The sequence below is a fragment of the Peromyscus maniculatus genome, chromosome 21, assembly GCF_049852395.1.
Source record: "Peromyscus maniculatus bairdii isolate BWxNUB_F1_BW_parent chromosome 21, HU_Pman_BW_mat_3.1, whole genome shotgun sequence".
In the NCBI taxonomy this organism is placed as follows: domain Eukaryota; kingdom Metazoa; phylum Chordata; class Mammalia; order Rodentia; family Cricetidae; genus Peromyscus; species Peromyscus maniculatus.
This window is the reverse complement of record NC_134872.1, coordinates 47648359-47673062: the sequence shown is the minus strand read 5'-3', so window position 1 is coordinate 47673062 and position 24704 is coordinate 47648359. Positions and strand designations below refer to the sequence as shown.

At 53.9% G+C, this 24704-nt stretch overlaps 1 protein-coding gene across 1 annotated transcript in view; it reads left to right on the top strand.

The window, feature by feature from the left end:
* The first annotated feature begins 721 nt into the window (after window positions 1-721).
* Window positions 722-24704, top strand: part of Tfeb (transcription factor EB) — a 51288-nt gene continuing 27305 nt past the window's right edge. The window contains exon 1 of the mRNA XM_006994005.4: window positions 722-861. The gene's annotated coding sequence lies outside the window, so the exon portion shown is untranslated. The remainder of the gene's footprint in view (window positions 862-24704) is intronic.

The following is a 24704-nucleotide window of genomic DNA, read 5'->3' as shown; positions in this document are numbered from 1 at the left end:
TATATATATATATATATATATATATATATGTGTGTGTTTATTTATATATAAATAATAATTATATATTTTTTACACATATACTTTAAAATAAACTACAGTTCTGCTTCATACTGGCTAATCCTAAAATAATAATAATTAATAGAACAACAACAATTATTGTTATTATTATTAAACAAAGAAGTCAAAAGTCTCTCCAAGTGGAGTTATGAAAGGACAAGGTAACTCCTCAGTCTGACGCTGGCAATTCTGAGTGTCTCCTGTTGTATAAACCAGGAGGGACCGCCTGGGACCCGGCATCTTTCTCACATTCTTGGAAAAGTAGCTTAGTCCTTTCACAAGATGTCATAATGTAGTAAGTCCTAGCTCTGGACATCACTGATAGGGAAGAGAACGAAAATCTGAAAAGGGAAAAGGGGTCAGACGTTTAAAGTAAAAACTTGATTCCTTTGAACCTCGGCCAGCAGAGTAGAACTGCAAATCCCGGCGAGCCCCGCGCGGCGGGGGCAGGGACTACGTTTCCCAGCGGGCGCCGCGGTAGGCCTCCGGGGGCGGTCCGCAGGGGGCGGGTGCTGCCCTCTGCCGGGCGCAGCGGGAAGTGGGCGCGGAGTGACAGCCGGAGCCCGAGCGCCGGGCGCGGGGCTAGGTGACAGCGGAGGCGGCAGCTGCGGGCGGGACGCAGAGAACGGCGACGGCGCCGACGGCGGCGGGAAGGACGGACGGGGCGGGCCTGGCTGGCTGCGCGTAGCCCGAGGAGCCCGAGAGCGGGCGGCGGGCGAAGATCGGGGGCCCGGCACCCGAACTTGGGACAAGTTACCGGAACCACAGGGCGCCGGCGGCGGACAGATTGACCTTCAAAGCGAGGTGAGCGGGACTAGGGGGCAAGGGGTGCACGGGGGACTGGGGAATGCCAGCTCCGCACTTCCCATCCTGTGGGTGCCCGAGACAGGTGGGGTGGGTGGACGGGGGTACAGACTTGAGCAGGACAGGGTGCACCGCACCGCCACCCATCCGCAGCCGGTGCAGCCCTGGGTACCGGGCGCGTGGCCCCAGCGGTGCAGCTCGTCAGCCGGGGAGCCCCTCGGGCCCCTCCCTTCAGGCCGGGCAGGGGGCCGCCTCCCCGCGACCTTATGTAACCGGGGCGGGAGTGGCCGGGGCGGGCACGGGCCTTCCTGGCCCGGGGAAGCTGAGCGGAGCTAGGGCGGGAGGCGCAGGAGTGAACTTGCCAGAAGTTTTGAGGGACGCTCGGGCCCTGAGCTCGCTCCCCCTCCCCCGATGCGGCGGGGGCGGGGGGCTCGGGGGAGGGAGTCCGAGGCCCCGGGAGGTGTGCAAGTATCAAGGCCGGCGGGGCCAGGCCCAGCCTGGATGGTCGCGGGGGGAGTGGGAGGGCCGGAGAGGCGCCACGCCCCGTGGGCTGGGCTGCTGTGTCCGGGGGTGGTGTGGACGTCCCATCCCTCCCTCCCTCGGTGCCCGTCTTCCTCCTAGTCTCTTGCAGAAAGACACCCCTGATTTCAGCCCCTGGTGTCCCTGGCAAACTTATCCTCTTGCATTATCCCACCACCCTAGGGAACCCCAACTCGGGTCCCACCTTCTGTGCGTCTCGCTCTCTGCTTCCTTGAGCTTCCAGTCGGCTGCCCTCCTCCCTGAGCCACCCTTTTGGTCCCCAATTCCGGGAAATACGCCCCCTTGTCCCTGTCTACCCCCTTCTCTCTGCACCGTCCAACCCCAGACTGGCCCGCCCGCCCCGCCAGGTCAGTGCCTTCGTCTCCCCCAGCCCCCAACTCCGGACCCCGTCGCCTCTTCCGCCCAGCGCCTCCTGGAAGGGAGCTGGCGGATGCCACCTGGGTCTCCGCCCCTCGGCCCCCGCCGTGCTCTGGGTTCTGGCTTCACGCACCGCTGCCCGGAGCTGCTCCGGGCTGCGCGAGCAGGTTCGCGCCGCAGCCGCCTGGCGCGCCCCAGCCCCGCGCCCTGGGGAGGAAGGGAGGGCGCCGGCCCGGGTGGGGCTGGTCTGCGCCAGCGCTCCCCCGGCCCCCGCCCTCCGTTCTGCGCCTGCCCCTCGCCACGGCGCCCTTCCCCAACCTGCGTCAGCTTTCGCTTGTCCTGCAGAGGACTGTTCTGTGTGACAGTCGCAGGACTAAACTTGAGGGCTCCGTCCACCGGGGAAGTGTGGCTTCCACCTTCCCCGACCCGGAGTGAGGGGCTGCTTGATGTAGCAGGGAAGGGGAGCCTCTGGGACGGGGCCTGAGGCCCCTACACCCTCCCCGACCCGGATTCCGCTGGCCCAGACCAGGCACTGTTGGGGGGTGAGGTGGGGGGTGCGGATCTCCAGTTTCCTCTAGGGCGGCCAGGTGCAGATGCTGGCAGATCCGAACGGAGGCCGGGCTCGGTGGCCGGGGAGCTAGTGGCCGTTCCCCAGGCTCTGCCCTCCCGCAAAGAGAGCCAGCCGTAGTGACCGTCCAGCCAGGAGAGGCCGTAGAAGGGGAAGGGTTGCTGCCTCTGGAGCTTTTACTGTGCCTCAGTTTCCCTCGGCTCTTTTGGTTCCCTTCTTTTGGCTGGCCTCCTAGTTATAGGACAGTTGAGAAACAGAGCATGTGATGAAGGCAGGTCTGTTTTGGGGTTCTCCTGTGTGAGAGGAGCCGATACTGCTTACACTTTACAGGGCCTGTTGCAGCCGAATACTAATTCCCTGTCCACCTAGGAGGTGGGGCTAGATGGAGACCCAGGTCTCTTGGTTCCAGGCCCCATGGAATGAGGTGAACATTGAATCCACAGAGAGGCAACAACTATGCATTTAGGGCTGATGGCCTGGTGACTCAGTCAGGGGTGGCCAGGGAGTGGGCCAGGGAAGGCAAGCGTTCATTCAGGCACCCCTGGGGGTGTCCAGTGCCCGCCCATCCCATCACCAGTGAGCCGCCACCTGCCCCCACCCCATTTCCTGAATGCTGGGAAGTAGGTGGGAGGCGACCTACCCTCTGCCTGGCTGCCCTTTGAGGGTCTGGCTTCTGGCCCTGATCCCTCCTGGGCTCTGTTTATGGCTGTAATTGCATCGTTAGTTAGGGTTTATAGAGTTACTTAGCACCTGCCCCCACAGGGAGGGGCCCGGCCACCCTTCCCTCTGGCTTCCGTCTCTTCCTTTTCAAAGTCAAGTTGGTTTTTGCAGGCAGCAGGGGTTTCCCCAACCACAGCTGGCATGAAAGCCAGGTTGAGAGCCTTTGTCCTGGGGATGGAGGACAGGGGACACTTGGGGCCCAGCTCGGGGCTGCCATAGAAATGACAGTGGAGATTGAGTTGGCCTCCTCTAGTGTGTGTGTGTGTGTGTGTGTGTGTGTGTGTGTGTGTGTGTGTGTGTGCGCGCGCGCGCGGGGGGGGGGGGCGGGGGGCGGGGGAGGGGTGTGTTCAGATTCTCAGAGCTTCCAGAAGGATCCCTGTCTCAGGGTACACACACACACACACACACACACACACACACACACACACACACACACACCGCCTCTATGCATGCGCTGTGAAAAGAGACTAGGAACAGTCATGCTTTAGCTGCTGTGAGGGCTAAGGGCAGAGAAGGGCCAGGTTCCTGGTGAGTACATGGTGGGGTTTGTGTAACGGATGTGGAGTTGTGGACTCCAGTCAGTGTTGTGGATGAGTTGTGTGGATGAGCGTCTCTGACGGAGTGACGAGAACACACACTGTATTTATTAGAATATTCCAGTGCTGTACCAGAGCCGGACTGTAATAAAACCTAGCTGCAAGCAATAGCTGCCAGCCCTGAATGCGTCTCTCTGCACCAGGGCAAGAATTATTGTTCCTGTTACCCCGATTCAGAGAAGTTAAGTAAATTGTTGAAAACCACACAGCCTGGAAGTAGAGGGATGGGGTTCTAACCCAGGCTCAACCGATTCCAAGACCCACATCCTTAATTCCTGAAGAAGAGCACTTCAGTGTTAGTCAGAAGTTCCTTTTTTTATTTTTCTTATTTATTTGTTTGTTTATTTATTTATTTAAGGCAGGTTTTCTCTGTGTAGCCCTGGCTGTTGTAGAACTCACTCTGTAGCCCAGGTTGGCCTCGAACTCAGAGATCTGCCTGCCTCTGCCTCCTGAGTGCTCGGATTAAAGGAGAGTGCCACCACCGCCTGGCCAGAAGTTCTTTAAAAAAAAAAAAAATTTTTTTTTTAAAAATTTATCTGTGTTTGGATGAGGTTGTGTGCACAGAGTGCAGTGTCCACAGGGTCCAGAAGAGGGCATCAGATCCCCTGGAGCTGGAGTTCCAGTTGTGAGCTGCCAGGGTGCTGGAAACTTCCAGCTCTACCCACTGGGCCATCCGTTCTCCTTTCAAAGGTGTGTGCATGCTGGAGAGCTGGCTCAGCAGTCAGCAGGTAAGCACACTGGCTGCTCTTCTAGGGGGACCGAAGGTCAGTTCCCAGCACCCACATGGTACCACACAACTGTCACAACTCCAGTCCTGTGGGGTCAGTTCCTCTTCTGCCTCCTTGGGAGCTGCACACATGCAGTGCACAGACATACTACAGACATAAAATAAAAATTAAAAAACAAATTATATGAAAAAAGAAATACAAATGATTTTTTTTTAAAGTAGAGGTATGGTAGTTTGGGACCTTCTTTTTGCTGCCCAGGGTCTTCTGACCTGGGACCCCACTTGTCTCCTGGCCTCCTTTCTGAGCTGCTGAGCCAGGTGCCCAAAGGTCCTCTGGGGGACCCTGTCCTGTGAGGAGATAGGTCGACAGGGCCTTGTGTGGCCTCTCTGGAAAGCTGACTTGACCCAGGCAGGGGAGGAGGCTTACAGGACAGCCTTCTGGGTGTGTGGCTTTGGCCATGGGCGGCATGTCCTTTAATCCCCAGTCCGCCCCGGTAAGAATGAATGAGTTTCATCAGATGTGGAGGAAAGGCAGTTGCACCTTTGGTTGAGAAAGTCCCAAGGTCACAGGACTGGGAGCCCAGAGACCCCACACCATCCACGGCTACCAGTGCGGCTCTGCTCAGCCTCCTTGTGCCTGCCTGTGAACAACACTAATCATGGATGGGGTCCCCTCCAGTGAAGGCCGGCTTCAGGCCTCTACCTCAGGCACCAGGACACCAGGCTTCAGAATGGGAGGGTGTGGGTGGCAGATCTGGGGACGGACGGACGGAGTCCCTGGAATCAAGGCTGGCTCATGTGCTCCGTGTTGTCAGGACATGACACCAGCCACCACGTACTCAGCACTGTACCTAGAGTAACTTCATCTGGATGATGTTGGCTCTGTGGGCTCTGGGGCCAGGCTTGGAGTCCCAGCTCTGTCGCTTACCACTATGGGACCCTGGGCAAGCTGTTTAGCCACCCACTGTGCCCCTGTTTCCATGACTGAGGAGTGTTCACTCTGCTTGCCCTGCCTAAGAGCAAGGGCCGAGTGTGTTGGTGCCCAGAATGCACAGTGGACCTAGAGTAACGAGCACACGCTCAGCTCTGCGGCTCTTTTAGTTCTCATTTTTCAGGGGCCTAAAGTGCTCCAGGAGAGGGAAAAAAGAACCATGGAAGGGCTGGGGGTGCCTGTGTAGCTCAGCTGATAGAGTACTTGTCTAGCATGCAAGAGGCCCTGGGTTTGATCCCTGCTCCCAGATGTCCTGGGCATGGTGGCACACACCTATCATCCCAGCACTTGAGAAGCGGAGGCAGGAGATTCAGATGTTCAAGGTCGCCCTCGGCTATAATAATGAGTTTGGGGTTGGCTTGAGAAACATTGGACCCTGCCTTAAAAAAAAAAAAATATCAGTAAGTGGGGTTGGAAAGATGGGTTCATGGTTAAGAGCACTGCTACTCTTCCAGAGAACTGGATCCCCAGCACTGGTGTTGGGCAGCTCCCAGCCTCCTGTAAGTCCAGCTCCAGGGGATCTGATACCTTCTTTAGTCTTCATGGACATACACAGCACATACATTTTTAAAAACATTTTGTTTTAAAACAAAACAAACCAAAAAAGCTGAGGCTTCACACAGTTCACCCGATGTGTCTAGTACCCTCAAACACACCACCTTCCTGGAGCAATGGCTTGGCCCTTAAGAATACTAGCTGCTCTTAGTGCACCCGGTTACAATTCCCAGCACTCACATAGTGGTTCACAACCATCTGTAACTCCAGTTCCAGGGAGCCATCGCCCGCCCTCTTCTGGCCTGCAGGCACATAGTGCACAGACGTACAGGCAGGCAAAACACTCACACATAAATACTATATATTATATATATGTATATAGTCGGCGGTGGTGGCGCACACCTTAAACCCCATCGCTCAGGAGCAGAGGCAGGCGGATTTCTGTGAGTTTGAGGCCAGTCTGGTCTACAGAGCAAGTTCCAGGACAGGCTCTGTGGCCTTGAACTCACCGAGATCCGCCTGCCTCTGCCTCCCGAGCGAGCGCTGGGGTCAAAGGTGTGCGCCACCCACCGCCCGGCCCTTTCCCTCTCCGCCTGCCTTCCTCTTCACTCTGCACCGCAGACAGACGCTGGTCCTCTGGGCTGCTGTGTTCTGCTGCGGGCAGAGATAAAGTCCCAGCGATAGGGGAGGACCTGAGACTTATCGCGCCCACAGGAAGTGCTTTGCTGTGGAGTGCGCTGCCAGGGGGTGAGATCAGAGGACAGCCAGAGAGGCAGAAGCATCAGGCAGGGTCATCGTTGCTTCCTGGCTTGTGTATTGTTTTCCTCCTGGTGCTGGGTATCAAACCTAGAACCTTGTGCATGCTAGACAAGTAAGTGCTGGACCTCTGAGCTCCACCCGCACCGTGTTCCGGGGGACCCCTGAGCTCCACCCACACCGTGTTCCCGGGGGACCCCTGAGCTCCACCCACACCGTGTTCCCGGGGGACCCCTGAGCTCCACCCCCACCGTATTCCCGGGGGACCCCTGAGCTCCACCCCCACCGTGTTCCCGCCTTTAAACAACACAAGCATAAAGAACAGGAGACAGGAGCCTGGCGGGTGCCGTGCCCTGCCCGGTTCTGCTAGCGGACATTCCACCTTGTTGGCAGTTATGCATACAGTAGGATTTGATGCTATGGAGAATAATCCAGAACTCGAGCGGACTCCGTGTCTAGAAAGCTGTGATTCATGTGCCCTTGTTTCCGCCCTCCTTCCTTCAAGGGCCTTCTCCCGTCACATCTTCCGTGTCCTCTCCCTCCAACCAACGTTTTCTCTCAATGAAGTCATAGTTCTCAAGGAGGGCATTGGACCTTCCCATCTCACCGCAGGCAGGCCTGGCTGATTATTCTAATCATCTGGGTGCTCTTTCAAAATGCCCTTGCCTCCCTGTCTCTGGGGGCGGGGCCTGGGCATCAGTGTGGAAACAAAGCCCAGGTGGTTCCCACGCCCTTTCTCCAGGCCGCAGAGCCCAGGGCTACAGCTCTTGCACTAAGCAGGCCTGAGAGGTCCCCAGCTGGACTCTTCCTCTCCACTTTCTCTGCCCGGCTTCACATCTCGTGCTCAGTAGTTCCCAAGTTTTCTGAGGTCTGGAGTTTTACTTCTTTAAAAATAAGGATTTTTATTTATTTTTTTTTCATTTTTTCAGTGTGTGTGCACATATTCATTTGTGTATGTGTGCAGGTGTACTTGTGTGCAGAGACCAGAGGCAACCTTGGGCGTCATACTCAGGAACACTGTCTACCTTCTTTCAGACAGGGCCTTTCATTGGTCTGGAGCTCACCACTGAGGGGAGATTGGGAGATCTCAGTGATCCCCATGTCTCTGTCTCTCTTGCTCTGGAATGATAAGCATGTGCCATCACACCCCACATTTTTCTATGGTTTTAGGGATTGAACGTTGTAGCACAAATCTTAAAAGGTCTTATTAATAAAAAACAAACTTGGGAGTCAGGTATTGGGGTGAAAGCTGAAAGACCAGAGAAACAGAACCAGCCACAGCTAACCTCACCTTGCTAACTCCACGAATCCTCTGACTGAAAGCCCGTGAGTCCTCACCCGAAAGGGATCTCAGCTGAACTGCTTAAAAGCCTCTAGTTCCTGGTCTTCACGCCTTATATACCTTTCTGCTTCCTTCTGCTTCCTGCCATCACTTCCTGGGATTAAAGGTGCGTGTGATTCCCAGTACTGAGATTAAAGTTGTGTCCCACCACTGCCTGGCTCTGTTCCCAGTGTGGCCTTGAACTCACAGAGATCTGGATGGATCTCTGCCTCCTGAACGCTAAGATTAAAGGCATGTGCTACCACTGCCTGGCCTCTATGTTTAATCTAGTTGCTGGCTCTGTCCTCTGATCCTCAGATAAGCTTTATTAGGGTGCACAATATATTGGGGGACACAATGTATCACCACAGATCATAGGTGCTTGTGCATTATTCATTGAACCATCATCACAGCCACTATTTTATTTTATTTTGTAAAGATTTGTTTTTTATTTTAAGTTATATGTGTCTATATGCGTGCTCATGTGTGCAGTTGCCCAGTGAGGCCAGAAGAGGGCATCAGATCCCCTAGAGCTGGAGTTACAGTTGTGGTGGGTTCTAGGAACCAAACTCGGGTCCTCTGGAAAGGCAACAGGCACTCTTAATCACAGAGCCATCTCTCCATCCCTATTGTATCTGCTTATTTATTTAAAAAAGAAAAGCCCCTTTTAAATTTTTATGTGTATGGGTGTTTTGCCTGGCATTTCTGCCTATCACATCCATGCACCTGTGGAGGCCAGAAGAGGGCGTTGGATCCCCTGGAACTGGAGTTACAGATGGTTGTGAGCTGCCATGTGGGTGCTGGGAACTGAACCCTGGTTTTCTGCCAGAGCAACCAGTGCCCTTAACCAGTGAGTCATCTCTCCAGCCCTGTTTTATTTCTTTTCTTTTTTCTTTTTTGGTTTTTTGAGACAGGGCTTCTCTGTGTAGTTTTGGTACCTGTCCTGGCTCTTGCTCTGTAGACCAGGCTGGCCTCGAACTCACAGAGATCCTCCTGGCTCTGCCTCCCGAGTGCTGGGATTAAAGGCGTGCGCCACCACCGCCCGGCTATTTTATTTCTTTTTGAGACAAGATCTTACTATGTATATCTCAGGCTGGTCTCAAAGTTGTGATCCTCTTGCCTCTGCCTCCTGAATTCTGGGTTCACAGGTGTATGCCACTACACATCTGGTGTGAACTGAATTTCTGGCAAGTTTTCACATGAAGCCAAGTTGTTGGTGCCCAGAACACACTTTTGACTTGTCACTGTGCAGGTTCCCAGTAGTGATGTCTTAGGCTGTGGTGGATTGGTTTGGCTGATGTTGTCTTTCAAGGCAGATCTCTAGGGCAGAGTCTACTTCTGAGTCTTGTGCCAACATTTCTGTCCCAAACTCTCATTTATTGGTCTGTTTTGAGTTACTACAACAGAACATCAGTGAATCAATCAGTAAGTTCACAGTTTGTGTTGAAGGAGAGAGACCTCACCTGATCTGAACCTTCTGGTCCTGTGTTGGGAGGAGGGTGAGGGGAGATTGCAGTGTGTTGTGTTGGCTGTATGGATGTGGTGTGTGCGTGCGTGCGTGTGTGTGTGTGTGTGTGTGTGTGTGTGTGTGTGTGTGTAGACCAGAGGTCAGCATCATGTGTCCCTCCTTCATCACTCAATACATTTACTTGTTTACTTATTTATTTATTATTTTTGAGGCAGAGTCTCTCCTTGAACCGGAAGCTTGTTAATTTGGCTGGGCTGGATTGCTTTGGGATCTGCCTGTCTCCTCTTGCTTAGTGCTGAGGTTAGAAGCACGTGCTGCCGTGCCTGGCTTTTATGGGGGTGCTGGGTATACAAACCAGGGTCTTTGGGCTCTGGCCTAAGAAGCTCCCAGCACTCAGCCACGGGGACTCCATCCTGATGGGTTTACCTAATTCTGATCACTTCCCAAAGGCCCTCCCCCTGGGCATCAGGATTGTATTTCCAGCATCTTGATCCCCACCAGGAGTAATGAGGATTAAATCTCAACCCATAGGGGACACTCCAGCCACACCCAAACTTGAGCGTCCCAGGAAACTCCACATTGTTTAGCCATCTGCTTCTTGGTCTCACTTTGGGACAAGTGCTTAAGAGATCCGTGCTGTCTGCTTAGGGCAGAGTGAGGTGGATGAGTTACAGCTCTGAGCACAGTGTCATTGAACTTGAGGTAGAGGCTGAAACTGTTGAGTGTGACTGGTGGTGTCCTGGGACACTTGGAAGGAGGGAGCCGTCCTCCCAAGTGAGGCTGCTAAACACATGACACCTTAACTCTCCACACAGGGCCACACGGCAAGTATTTGATCACTGACTCATATTTATTTTTTGAGTCATGATTGTGTATGATGGGGGAGGGCACGTGCCAGGGTTTGTGTGCGTCGGAAGACAACATTGTTTTGTTTTAGGCAGGGTCTCTACACAGCCCTGGCTGTCCTGGAACTCACTCTGTAGACCAGGCTGGCCTCAAACTCACAGAGATCCGCCTGCCTCTGCCTCCTGAGCGCAGGATTAGAGGTGTGCGCCCCCACCGCCTGGCAGAGGACGACTTTGTGGAGTCGGGTCTCTCCTCCCACCTTTATGAGGCTCTAGGAATCAGGCCTGTTATCTGTGGAGTGTTCCCCTGCCCCTAAGTCACGCTCCTTACTGAGAGTAAGCAGGAGGTGCGAGAGAAGAAAGCGCCCCTTTCTTTGCTTAGATAGGTGTCAGGGGGACCCCTGGGAGAGGACGTTTCATCTAGAAGGTTCTGGGCTCCTATTTACTTAGGTTATTTTAAAGTTGATATTTACTTACTTTGTGTGTGTGTGTGTGTGTGTGTGTGTGTGTGTGTGTGTGTGTGTGTAGACATGGTTCTTACGTGGGGGTCAGAGGACAACTTTCGGGAACTGTTTCTCTCCTACCATGTGGGACCCAAGGTCAAACTCAGGTCACCGGGTTTGGCAGCCATCTTGTTGGCCGCTGTGTGGGTTTTGTTGTTGTTGTTGTTGCTTTTGAGACCCGGCCTTCAGTAGTCAGGCTGTCCTTAGACTCTCCGTGTCGTCAAGGGTGACTGGAAACTTCTGACCCTCCTGCTTCCCTCTCCCAAGTGCTGGGACGGCAAGCAGGCATCACCATGTCTGGCTTTGTTTGTTTTAAAATGTTGAGACTCGCGGTATGTCCCAGTATGTCACTCAGGCTGGCCTTGAACTCGGGATCTTCCTGTCTTAGTCTCATCTCCCTCTTGAGGGTGTTAATTATCAGGAGTGCCGGGGCTCATGGTTGGAGGAGCTGGACCAAAGCTGGTGAGGAGGAGCTTAGAGTCCCAGAAAACAGATGATTGATAGTACTGGACCTCAGCTGCCGTAGTTGGGTTTTGGTGGTGTTGTTTGTTTTGTTTTATTTTTGACTCTTAGGGGGCCGGCCACCCAGCTCCCAAATAAATACATACACGGAACTTACGAATGCCCAGCCTTAGCTTGGTTTGTTCCTTGCCAGCTTTTCTTAACTTAAATTATCCTCTTTCTCTTCGACTATACTTTGCCTCTGGGCTTTTTGCCTTTCTTTATTCTATATGTCTTTCCTTCTTACTCCACGACTGGCTGGGTGGCTGGGTGACTGGGTGACTGGCTCCTGGTGTCCTCCTCTCCTCCTTTTCTTGCTCCCCCCTCTCTTTCTAGATTTCTCCTCCTATTTATTCTCTCTGCCCAGCAGCCCCGCCCATTTCTCTCTCCTGCCTTGCTATTGGCCGTTCAGCTCTTTATTAGACCAATCAGGTGTTTTAGGTAGGCACAGTAACACAGCTTCTCAGAGTTAAACAAATATGTTATACAACATAAAAGAATGCAACACATCTTTGCATCATTAAACAAATATTCCACAGCATAAATGAATGTAACACATCTTTAATATTCCACAATAGATACTCTCTCAAGACAGGGATTTGGTCTGTTTTGGTCCATTCCCCTTACCTAAAGGAGAGCCTCTAATATGGTGGATGCCCAGTAAATCTTTCGGGATGAATGAGTGAACACAAATCATATCCCATCATATGCCCAGAACCAAGGGCCTAAAAGGTGGCTTCTCCATGATCCCTACTGTGTAGATACTTCATTACCGGACTCCCAGGACCTCATACACAGCTCACCAACGACCTCTGCTTCCTCTCTGATCCCTCCTTGCCCTCTTCTGCAGTGATCCAGCCCTAGCCCCTCTGGCTTGGGGTTCTCGGCCTCCTTCTCCCGATAGAAAATTTGCCAGCACCCCCAGCTTATCCCAGTTCTACTAGTGGGTCTGTGGGGCGGGGCTCTGCTTGTTTGCAAGGGAAGTCACAGCCTGTCCTCTGGTTTGTTTATAATCCGTTTGGGGACAGCACCTGTTCAGCCCCCCATAGTCCCTGAGGGAAGTGGAGTGGCCAGGAGAGGACACACTATACTCTCCACCCCCCCATCACTCAGCTCTAGCCTGGTGTGCTCAGCTGTCCCGGCAGGGCAGTGCTGGCTGGCTCTGCCCCGGGCTGACTGGAGTCTTAGCAGTTGCCTGGCTAGCACTGTTATTGAGAGGAAGAAGGAGGAGGCTTAGAGACCCAGCAGCTAGCAGACCATGGCCTTCAGCACCACGGGGGTCATCAGATGTGGAGTTGGCACCTAAGTCTGTACTGTCCACATAGGTGGTTTGGGACAGAAGCTTCTGGAAGTCTCAGAACAGAAACAGGCAAACAGACAGCAGATAGAAGAAGACAGGCAGATGAGGCCTCTTGACTCTCGGGTGGGCCCTTAGCTCTTCCTGCCTTCTGAACCCCAGAAAGGGCTGCTCTGCCACACTCTGGGTTCTTTAGTTAGGGGTCACTGCTGCAGGCCCAGGAGGATTTCTTCCTGGACAGAGTCCTTCCTTCTAGGCATTCTGGAGGAGAGGGGAGGCCCCTGGGCCATTCACCTGCTGTGTAGAAGCCTTGGGGCTGTGAGGTCTGTATCCTCGGAGGCCTGAGGACAGTGAGTCTACTCCTCCTCCCTCCTCCACTCACTTCCCACCCTTCTCCCTCTCCCCACTTCCCCGGAAACTGGAACAGCCCCAATATCTGTCTCTAGTGCATACTAGTGCATATTCTCTCTCTCTCTCTCTCTCTCTCTCTCTCTCTCTCTCTCTCTCTCTCTCTCCATCCACTTTAGTTCTTTTTGTCTTCCTCCTTTCCTCGTGCTCAGGGCATGACCCAGAGTGGCCTCCAGGGCCTGCCCCTGGGCCCTCGAAGGAATGACCCAGGATAGAGTGAGGCGGGAGCTCGGGCACCTGGCCTGATGCGCTCACTCTGCCCTCATCCAGGAAGGGGCATCCTGGGTGGGGTGAGAAAGAGGTAGCCAGCTCTGGTTGGCTGAGGGGCGGCCTGCAGCCTGGGTCATGCTGGGCACATTGGGGGGTCTCCATAGAGAGGGCCCCAGGCATCATCACACACTCTAGAACTGTGACTAATTATAGGTTATTATCCAAGTGTTTTGAGCCTAATTATAGTGTTTTCAAAGCCAGGTGTGGGAAGAAAATATTAGAATTTCTATTGCTATTTACCTATATCTTGTCCTTTCCTGCCCTGTTTCATTGTGAAATGCAGCACGGTTGCCCAAGACGGCATAAATATACAAGTGCAAAAGTGACTGGGTCAGCAGGATTGCCCGAGCAAAGGCACTTGCTGTTGAGCTCAGTGACCTGAGTTTGATCCCCAAACCCACACGGAGGGAGGAGAGAACGGCCTTCTGTCTCAGCAGGGTCCATAAATGATCCTGTGCATACACAGGACAAGTCAGTAAGGAGGGAGCTGGAGGGCTGGAGAGATGGCGCACTGCTCTTGCAGAGGACTGGTTGGACTCCAGCACCCACATGGGGCAGCTCACAACCACCTGTGACTCCAGCTCCAGGGGATCTGGCACCCTCTTCTGGCTTCCAAGGGTGCCTGTACACAGTTGCACGTACAAGCATGCACACATAAATAAAAATAAAATAAATTCAAATAAATAAATCACATAAGCTCAAATAAAAGGGACGCCCCAGATAACAAGCACCTGGATGGAAGAACAGACTGAGCTCTAAAATCAGCTCTTGTGAGCTGGGTTTGGTGGCTCACCCCTTTGATCCCAGCTCTCAGCAGACAGAGGTGGGTGGATCTCTGTGTGTTCAAAGCCAGCCTGGTCTACATAGAGAACCTTAAAGCAAGAAAAAAACAAGAAGAAATAACTTTCTTCCCTTCCATAACTTGCCACTATCTATTTTTTTTTTTCTTTTCGAGACAGGGTTTCTTTGTGTAGTTTTGGTGCCTGTCCTGGATCAGGATGGCCTCGAACTCACAGAGATCTACCTGGCTCTGCCTCCTGAGTGCTGGGATTAAAGGCGTGGGCCACCGCTGCCCGGCTCAACCCCTCATTTTAAAAATAAATCTATTTTTTTATATGTTTGCTAGCATGCATATGTTAAATAATTGATGTATACAGTGGGCCCATCCATACAGTAGGGACTATGAGTCCTACATCTAAGAATTGAGCCGACTTCAGGTTAGAAATATTTGAAAGGGAGACTTAGTAGTTAAGAGGGCTTGCTCATCTTTCAGGGGATTTAAGTTTGGTTCCCAGCACCACAGTGGGTGGTTCATAAACTGTCTGGGTCCATCACCTTCATCTGGATTCCGTGGGCAGGGCACTTTGGTGTATACACCCATGCCCAGACACGTACACATACGCATGTACCTGTATTGAATACGTACACAGTTGTCCTTGCTACTGTTCCCGAAACAGTACAATGATGTTAGGTTTTGGAGTAACCTAGGCACGATTAAAGAATATAGGAGAATGTGCAATGGGTTAGATGGCCTGTGTTTAAGAGACACTAAATGTTTCTGGATTTTAGCATCCAAAGGGATCCTGGAATGAATCCCAAGAATACTGAGGAATGGGAATGATGGGAAGCATTTCTGAGGCCAGGGATGTATTCATTAGGATTGACCTGTTTCTTTCCTTTCCTCCTTTCTGTTCTGTGATGGGAGGGGTCTCTGGTCAAAATGGGGAAAGGCCACTGCTTAGTGTTGGAAAGCTGCCAGGGAGTCGTGCTTGAGTGGGAGGGGACCCCAAGTGGCAGTGCTTGCTGTGGAGGTACCCTCTTTCCAGAGGGTACCTACAGCCTTGCTTCTGGACCTCCAGCCTAGTGAATCTGGCACAGGAGGAGGACTTCGTGCCTTCCGCCGAAATTGGAAAGCCGTTGACTTTCAGCCACTCCTAGGGCAGCAGTTCTCAGGTGGGAGCAATTTATTGGCCAGAGGACATTTGGCAATGTCTGATGACTTTGGCTAGTGGTACTACAAAGCATCCTAAAAAGGACAAGTTGTCCCACATCAGAAAATGGCCTGGCCCCAAGTCTCAGTGGTATGGCCTCTGAGAAGTTACTTGGGTGCTCTGTGCCTCAGTTTCTCCATCTGAAAAATGGGGTGGTAGGGTTGCTGCCTGTCTCCATAATGGGGCTGTCATCAGGATGGGGCACAGGTGTTCTGCAGGGAGCCCTGGGGCTACTGGGGTTCCCAGACAAGATGGGTTTCCTAGTTCTCCCCCTTCCTCGCTCACCGTGTCCCTGTCCACTGAGCTAGAGGCACCCATGATGAGCCTGGTTCTGTGGTTCCCCCTGCAGGGACCGCCCCGAGGGCCCCAGGCTTTTGATGAAGGCTGCAGAAATGTGAGGCTCCGTGGGAGCCCTGGGGCCTGGACAGAACCACTTCTGACTTTGTCCTTAGCTGGAGTCCAAGGTTGTGGGGGTGATAAAGAGGTACTTACGGCTGTTCTTTATCTGAGGCCCCACTGCAGGTCCAGGGCGGCCTTAGCTCTGCACGTCCAGCCAGACTTCTGCTCACCCTTCACATTCTTTCCTGTTGGCTAGCCCAGGGCAAGTCAGAGTCATAATTGTCCTCTCTGGGCTTCTCTGGCCTCTCTGTTCTGGGCTCCCCTCATCTCACTGTCCTCTGGCTTTTCCAGGAGTCATGGCTGGTTCAGTTCCCCGATACACCTCTGAAATATGCTGGAAAGCGGGGTCCAGCGAACTGCTCCATTCTGGGGTAGAGGTGTCTGAAAGCAGCTTAATAGGGCCTGCCCTTCAGGACAAGTATCTACCCGTGGGCGCGGGGACTCACCATCCCTTCCCTCACCGTCCAGTGCAGGCTCTGGCATACCTCTGTGACAGGCTGTGACAGAAGAGGCCTAACCCTGACCCCGACGGGCCATAGAAATCACCTGTGCGGAAGAATTCTTTCCCACCGGCCAGAGTGCCTTGGCTCCGATCTGCCCAGAGCCTGATGGGTGACATTTGGGTCTCTCACATCAAGAGGGGCTGTATGAGACTGTGACCTGGGTGCCGAGAGGCCAGGGCCCCAGGTGTGTGGCTAGTGGGGAAGATGGAGAGCTCTGATATTCTCTGGGAGGTTTGTGTTGGCCATTGTCCCTCTGTGTCTCTGTCGGGGTGATTAAGAAAGCCTCTGTCTAGGACTGGAACCTGGGGTTGGGGAGGTTGGAGGCAGCCTGCCCGGGTAGGGTCGGCTTCTGCAGGGAGGGGAAGAGGCTTCCGGCTGGAGCTTCCCTCTGTGCAGTGAGTAATCCTTGGCCACAGTCACAGCTCCCAGGGGATTGTGCAACTTCCTCTCACTGAGGTGTAGGGGGCTGGGTGAGAAGCAGGGCTGGGGGAAATGAGGAAATGATTGGGGCTTGAGTGGGGGGTGGAGCTGAGCACCCCAGGGGCCTCCTTCCAAGGGTTACCCTCTCCCAGGTGTGTGTGTGTGTGTGTGTGTGTGTGTGTGTGTATGCGCATGCGTGCGTGCGTGTATCTGTGACATTTTCAGAAAGGAAATCCCCCCTCCCCCCCCCCCTCCCCCAGCCCCTCTGGCTCAGGGGTCTTTTTTTTTTTTTTTTTTTTTTTTTTTTGTTTTTGTTTTTGGTTTTTCGAGACAGGGTTTCTCTGTGTAGCTTTGTGTCTTTTCCTGGAACTCGCTCTGTAGACCAGGCTGGCCTCCAACTCACAGAGATCCGCCTGCCTCTGCCTCCCGAGTGCTGGGATTAAAGTTGTGTGCGCCGCCGCCGCCGCCGCCGCCTGGCTTCAGGGGTCTTTTCACTGAGACTTTGTCTCACCATGTATATTGGACTGGCCTCTCCATCTTCTGCCCCAGCCTCCTGGGCTGGACAGAGGGCAGAGGGGAGAATGGGAAGGGTCCAGTTGTTAAGGGGGAGTGTGCCCAGATCCAATTAGGAGCAGAGGGTGGTGGAAATCAGGAGCCACACAGTCTCCTCACCTCCCTAGACTTGTTTCTAGGTCCTAGTGAAAAGGTCATGTAGGCATGATGTGTCTAGCTGAGAGTGAATCCCATTTCTGTTGAGTCAGGGCATCAGTCGGGGTTTGAACCCTGGCCCTTTAGCCTTCCAGCTGTGTGATCCTGGCAGGTAACTTGCTTTCAGAGTGCCTCGGTTTCCACATCTCTAAGATGGAATTGGCAAGTCTAGGTCCCTCATCCCGTGTGTTCATCATGGGTATTGAAAGACATGAAGTGCTCAGAACAGAGGCTGGCAACCAGTAAGTGTTCTGTGCCTGTTAGCACGCTTTACCCATGAGCGAATGTGTCTGTGCCTATGGCAGCACGCTGCCCCAGCAATAATAATAACAATAGCAAATACGGCATCTTTGTTCTGATGCCGATGCTGTACCACCCCGACCCTCGAGGTGGTTATCTTTGATGGAGAGTGGTATGGTAAATATCTGGCTGTACATTCTGGAAGACTTGGATTGGTTCTCCCTGAGCCACGTACTGTGTGACCCTGAGCCTTAGTTTCTTCCTACTAGAAATGAGGACCCAACAGTTCCTGCTTGCTAGAGAGAAGGGAAAGGCGAGGTCAGGTAGTATAGCAACATGGTTCCCGGGCCACCTGCTAGGTCTAGAATTGTAGCTGCGTAGATATGGAGGTGGTGGTCAGGAAGGGCTTTTTTGAACTGTGGCCCAGGCCACTAATTGAACTCATGAAATCAGTGCTGTGGTCTCTATGAACAGTTGTTGTTAAGAAAGAAAATATGTGTGTTTCTGTGTGAGTGTATGTATGCCATGTGGGTGCAGGTCCTGATAGTGGCCAGAAGAGGGAGTCCAATCCTCCTGAGATTAGGGTTTCAGATGGTTGTGAGCCACCTGACGTAGGTGCTAAGAACCAAACTCCGGTCCTCTGGGAGAGGAGGAAGTACTCTTAACCACAGAGCCATCCCTCCAGCCCTCCATGACCGTTTTTTTAAAAACTAAAAAGGAATCATAGAAAAGGGCCGTGGAAGCCCAGTGGAGGTGGCGCACGCCTTTGATCCCAGCACTCAGGAGGCAGAGGCAGGCGGATCTCTGTGAGTTCGAGGCCAGCCTGGTCTACAGAGCGAGATCCAGGACAGCCAGGACTGCACAGAGAAGCATAAAGACCTGTGTTTGAATCCCCAGCACCCACATAAAAGCCAGGAATGGCCACAGATGCCTGTGACCCCAGAGTTGGGAGTCAGAGACAGGGGGATTCCAAGAGCTGAAACAGTGAGCTCAGGTTTGGTGAGAGACCCTGTCTCAGAAGAATGAGGGGGAGGGAGAGAGCAGGAATCTGGTGTTTTCTTCTGGAGTGTGTGTGTGTGCACATGCATGTACATGCACATGTATACACACACACACACACACACACACACACACACACACACACACACACACACACACACGGAATAGAGCAGAACTATTTGAGTGTGTTGCACAGTGCCAGTATATCAGGAACTTCTGTTTTGGAAAGCACTTTGTTTTGTGTGTGCCTCCAAGGTCAAATGAAATACATCTTTCTGTGAGTCATGGTTCAAAACTTTGGGGCCGTTGCCTTGGAGACTCTCTCTCTCCTGCACAGGGTTTATGTGGTACCTATTGATTATAAGGTCCAGCACCCCAGCTGGGGCTGAGGTAGTCATCCTAAAACCCAGAGATATGGCTTGGGGGCGAGGCTTCAGGGCCCGGCTCTTTGCAGGTACAGGCAGAGGATGGAGGTTCTGGAGTGATGGGTAGGGGTGCGGGAGGAGGCGGTTCCTGACATGGTGGGTTGGCTTGTGGTCTAGGGGCTAGAGAGCCTCTGGAGAGGCAGCTCCTTGTTGGTGGAGGCTGCAGGGCTGGGCCTGGCAGGAGGGGTCCTGTGTGTCAGTGTAGAAGGCTGGGTGGGCATCGTCTGGGGACGCTGGCGAGGGTTATTTCTATCACTCCCAGAGGGTGGGGTAGTGTTGAGGATTCAGGGTTGCCATGCCCCCCTCCCTGCTTGCAGTAACTGGGGTGAAACCAAGGGGTTGGCCCTTCCCTTCTCTTGCTGGGCCTCTGTAACCTCCTGAACTTTGTCCTGCCCTCTGCAGCCCCAGCTGGCTCCGGTGGGCCTGGTCTGTGACCTGACCCTCAGCTCTGAGTCCTGTTCCGGGAGCCCAAAGCCTTTTTATCCCTTAAAGCCTAGCGTTGGCGGTGTACTTGGCCCCTTCTGGGCCTCGGTGTCTCGTCTGTAGAGTGGGTGTCCTAACCTGTTGGCAGCCTGATGGGCAATGCCCGTACCCATCTCGTGACTCAGCACTGTAAACTGATTGCAGGAAGTGTGGGGGCTCTGGGTGGGTTACTGTTGTGGTCTCCCAGGCAGGGATGCCTGAGGAAGGTCATGAGGACATCAGCTGCCTGTCTGGAGAATCCCTCTTCCTCCCCGCCCTGTGACCGAGGGCTGTGGGAGGAACTGTGGGGAGAAGCCTGTGATCACGGCAGGCCGGGGATACCCTGGCTTTGAGTGGAGGTGGTCTGCTAAGGCCCCAGAGAGCGAGGCCAGGTCTGGCACCCCCCAGCCTCTGGAGCACTGCCTTCATGGAGTTTCCAAGGAGCCCCAGCTAGAGGTTTATATTGCCAGGGGAAGGTCAGGGCCCAGTGTAACCTCCAATTTCTAGAAAGCTGTGGGCAGCTTCCGGTCTGCTGAGCATCGAGCCCAGAGGCTCGGGCATGAGCTCCATAGTACAGTTTGGTGTTTAATAAAAAGCTGCCTATATTGACTGCCTGATGTTTGGTTGTGACCTAAGAGTTGCAAAGTACTTGGTTGTTGTGGGCCCTGGACTCCGTGTCACACAACTGAGGCATTCCTTGCCCCTCTAGGTAGGAAATCCAAGTCCCCAGGTGGGCTAAGAAGGTCTCTGTGGCAGAAGAGCTAGCCTACTATAGCCCAGGGCTGCTAGAACTTTCTAGTATTGGCGGCTGCCCTTGGTTTGGGTTCACTTCAAATTCTCGTGCCTCCTGTTGCCCTCTCTACAAAGTCCTCGGATTGATGAACCCGAATCTCCTAGGGCTTCTCCCAGGGCAGTTTCTGTCAGTGGCTTTGGTGGCCAGGCAGGGATGGAGGGTGGAATTTGAATATGGGTGGCAGAAGATGAGAGGCGCCTGTCGAGGGAGGCGGAACCTCAATATGACAAGAAAATATTACCCCTCCCCTTGGGGCACGCCAGACAGCACAGCAAATTCAGTGAATTATGATGTTTTATACATTTCAAAATAGCTGAGATCAAATTTTAAATGTTATCATCATCACCAATGATAAATATTTGAGGTGTCAGACATGTTAACTAGCTTGTTTTAATCATTCCACATTGTGTGAATATATTATAATACTAATTGTACCTATAAATATGTACGCTATTTATTTATCTTTATTTTATATGTATATGTGAGTGCTTGCAATATGCCTGGGCACCATATGCATTCATGGTGTCCACAGCAGCCAGAAGAGGAACCTTGTCTTGAAAAAAAACCAAAAAGACAAAAAATGAGGGCTGGGGTGTAGCTCGGTGGTGGAGAGCTTACACAGAGTGTACAGAGTGGGGCAAGTTCTTTGGTGGACTTGTTAGAGCCTGTGTGTGTGTGTGTGTGTGTGTGTGTGTGTGTGTGTGTGTGTGTGCATGCATGTGTGTGTGCGTGTGTGCATGTGCATGTGTGTGCATGCGTGTGCGCGTGTGCGCCTGTGCGTGTGTGTGCATGCATGTGTGTGTGCGCGCGTGTGTGTGCATGTGCGTGTGCATGCGTGCGCGCGCGCGCGTGTGTATGTGTGTGTGTGTGTAAGTGTACTTGCCAGTGCACATGTGCAGAGGCCAGAGGAGGACATTGGGTGACCTGCCCTATCAGGGTCTACCTTATTCCCTTGAGACAGGCCCTCTTACTGGATCTGGGGCCAGACTGAGAGCCAGCAAAGCCTCGGGGACCTGCTCCCTGAACAGTTCGGGGTTACAGATGCACGGGCATACACTCCTGGCTTTGTGTGTGGGTTTTTTCCTGAGGATTTGAACTCAGAACCTTATGCTTTCACAGAACATTTACCTCATGAGCCATCCCCCACCCCTACTAATCCTCTTCATGTCTCTCTAATGTGCCTCATGGTGTTGAAATCCTTATGTTCAAAGCTGCCTTTTCTAGATGGACCAGCACTGAAGCTGGACTCAGTGACCAGGATTGGCCTGGGACCCTGTTCCTCTCCTTCCTCCCTCTCTTCCTGGACTGGAACGTGTGCACCAAGAGCTCTGCCCCCTTGTTCCAGCCCGCACCCTCTGGCTCCCAGCATGAGAATGTCCTGTGTGCCTAACATGTGGTTCCTGGGAGACACTTCAAAGGCTGGTGCATGGCGCTACATCTTGCGCTTCTGTTCTGGGCCTGGGGCTCCCCTCTGTGGAATAAAGCCCTCACCCTGTCTTGCTGCATTGATGTGGAGAGGAGTTTCTTCAGTAGAAAGAGTGTACTGCATAGATCCCAAACTCCAGCTACAGATGTGCACAGATGAGACCAGCTTGTGATTTCTGGAAGGCGGCCCCAGCCGTGATTCACCTGCTGTGTGATACCAGTCCGGTAGTATACCGCTGCCCCTCTCTGGTCTCTGCCCTGACGACCTCTGCAGAGAGCAGGACTGGCTGGCTCTGGAGACCCATTTCACAGGTGAGCAGAGGTACCAGTCAGGGGCATGGCTTTCTTCTTCATGCCCTGCTGAGAATTGGCGTTAGGACAAGGAAAGAAATGTGTCTTGGTGCCTCTGCACTGGGCATCTCTGAAGCTCTCGGATGCCTGTTAGCCCGACCTTTCCTGCAGGGTGCTGGAGGTTGGTCTGTGCTGTGGGTGTGTGTAGGCACACCTTGCCTGCTCGGGCGGGTGCAGAGGTAGGGGTCCTCTGTGGGTGACCTGGGGCCCAGAGAAGGGCTGGGAAGGGCAGGAGGTGGTGCTTCCCTGGCAGAGTGGCCTTTCCCGGAGGGCTGTTTGCCCACTTATTCTTAGCCCTGAGTCATTATGGCGTCTATTTTTAGCTCTGGTTCCAAGTGTTGCCAACATGTGCTGCAGAGCGCCCCCTGTGGATGCTTCTGGGGGCTGGAGGAGAGCTGGGGCAGTCTCTTATGTCACACCCCGTCACGACTTGCAGCTGCGTGTGCAGCAGGTGTCATATTTGTGCTCCTGTGTCGCTCCCTCCTGCCATCTCCTCCTGCCCCAGCCCTGGGGGTGGGGACAGTGTGGGGATGCTGTGGGCGTTGCCACTAGCTACAAAGCAGAGGCTAAAGGTCAGCACATAGGCTTCCCCAGGCAGCCATCTGCAGGTCCAGTTGGCCTTTGACCCCTTGAAGACTAGGGTCTCAGAAAAGGGACGGAGGCCCCACGCCAGGATGAAGTGGGGGCAGCCAAAGGAGGAGGCGTGAGATAATAACGGGGAGACGTGGGCGATGCTGAGGGGCTGTGACGGAAGACTCCTCGGCTTTCCTCTACCCCCAGGGTGGGGTTCAGAAGAACCGGTTATGCCAGGCACAGTGACAGTGGTGACCTGGGCACAGCAGCCGTGAGGTGGGTTGGAATCTGGGCTTATTCCTCACAGTGGGGTCAGGTCCACGGCTCTGCAGGCAAGATGCAGGCTGCAATCCGTGCACGGCGCTGTAATGCAGGTGCATGGGCTGAAGCCATGCCGTTGTCTGGGAGATGGCTCTAGAGGGGCCCTCCCTCCTGCTTTGGAGGTGTGGGGAAGAGGCTGGCATTTGGAGCCAGGGGCTGTGGCCTTGTCCTCTCCGGACTCCGTGGCACACACCTCATCCTTTTCCTCTGGCCAGCTGTTAGATGAGCAGCCAGGGAAAGCTGGGGTCTTTGAAATAAACACATCAATATGTATCTTGGTCACCGCCCCCCCATACTTCCCAAAGCTATGGTCTCGAGAATGTGGAGGTACCCCTCCCTTCCCTCCCCCTTACTCCGAGTGTTTTGTCTGGAGATGAGGTCCTGCTGCTTCGGTGGGCCTGGGGCTCTCGTGGGTGACTGCCCATGTCCTTGTCCTCTGATGGTCTGTGCTCTGCCCCTGGCGATGACTCCAGGGGGTACCTACAGCACAGACTCTTGGGTGCTGTGTGCCCCTCAGTGTGGGGCACAGACAAGCTGCTTGGGGTAGACCTTTGAGCCTGGGGTAGCTGCTCTTCCACCCTGGGCAACCTCGGAGACCGTGGTCTTCCTAGAGCTGGCTCTTACAGGCGGGATGAGCCTGGACAGAGAGGCCCCAGACACTGCACAGAAAGCTGTGAAATGGCCCCGCGTGACATCCCACAAGAGTGGGGCCAGCACAGCGGTCTTTTCCACCTTCCTCTTCCTGCCCCCTTTCCCATTCCCTGTCTCCTGCTCTGTCGAGCTAGCCTTTGCTACTGCAGCTGTGGATTCCAGACTCCATCGTAACCTTGAGCGCAGACTCTTCCCCAGCTGTCTGCTGCTCATCTGTGAGAGCAAAGGGCCAATCTCCACAAGGTCCCTCGTGGTCTCTGCTCTCAGGGCACAGGAGCAACCTCTCAGGGTAAAGATGGGAGTGGTACAAATGCGCGCGCGCACACACACACACACACACACACACACACACACACACACACACACACACATGCGCACACACACACTGACTAAGTATGCTCTGAGACACTGTGCTGTGTAAGGCTGACCGGATGCCTGTGACCTCTTGTCACTTGGCTAGGGGGATGGAAGTCTTTGGCCATCAGAAGATGAGTGGTCATCCATCTGTGTCCGATGGGCAAAGGCTGTCACTGTGACTTCTGTGTGTGACCTTTGGGGAGTGTGGGCAGAAGCCTGTGGGGCCCCACACTTGTGTGGAAGGGTGTGTGAAACCTGGTGCAGAGCCCCAGAGGGAGCAAGGGCAGCAAGCTCCTGTCACTAGGGGCTTCCCCGGGCGCAGGAGAATGGAAAGTGACTTCAGCCAAGGGGCCCGTCCCATTTGGGCCACAGCCCGAGGTGTAGGTCGCTCGGCTTCCTCCCTTGCCCTGCGCCCACAGGTGCTCTGTCCTCCCTGCTTAAACCCTGTGTGTTCCTGGGGGGAATGGCTGCCTTCTCCTGCCGCCGTCCAGTGTCCTTGTCTGTGGCGCTTCCGCCCACAGCCAAAGGAGATAACATGGGGACTAGGGGGGGGGGTGGCATCAAGCCCCAGGATCCAGGCACCAGGCAACCCCCGCCCCCGAGGGAAGTGACCTGTTGAGGTCCAGTCTGGGACACTGTGGTCAACACCTGATACCAACTGAGTGGTTTTCCAGCTTGAGACCTGCCAGGGAGGGGAGCGGGCGGCTGGACCTGCCCACCGCCTGCCTGACACCCTGGCTGCAGCCAGCTGGTGACTCATTCCCTCAGGGAGGGTGCCAGCAACTCTCCTGGAGCACCCTAAGGGTATCTGTACAGGATGGCCAGAAGTCGTGGGTGCCTCAGGAAACCTGTACAGATGGAG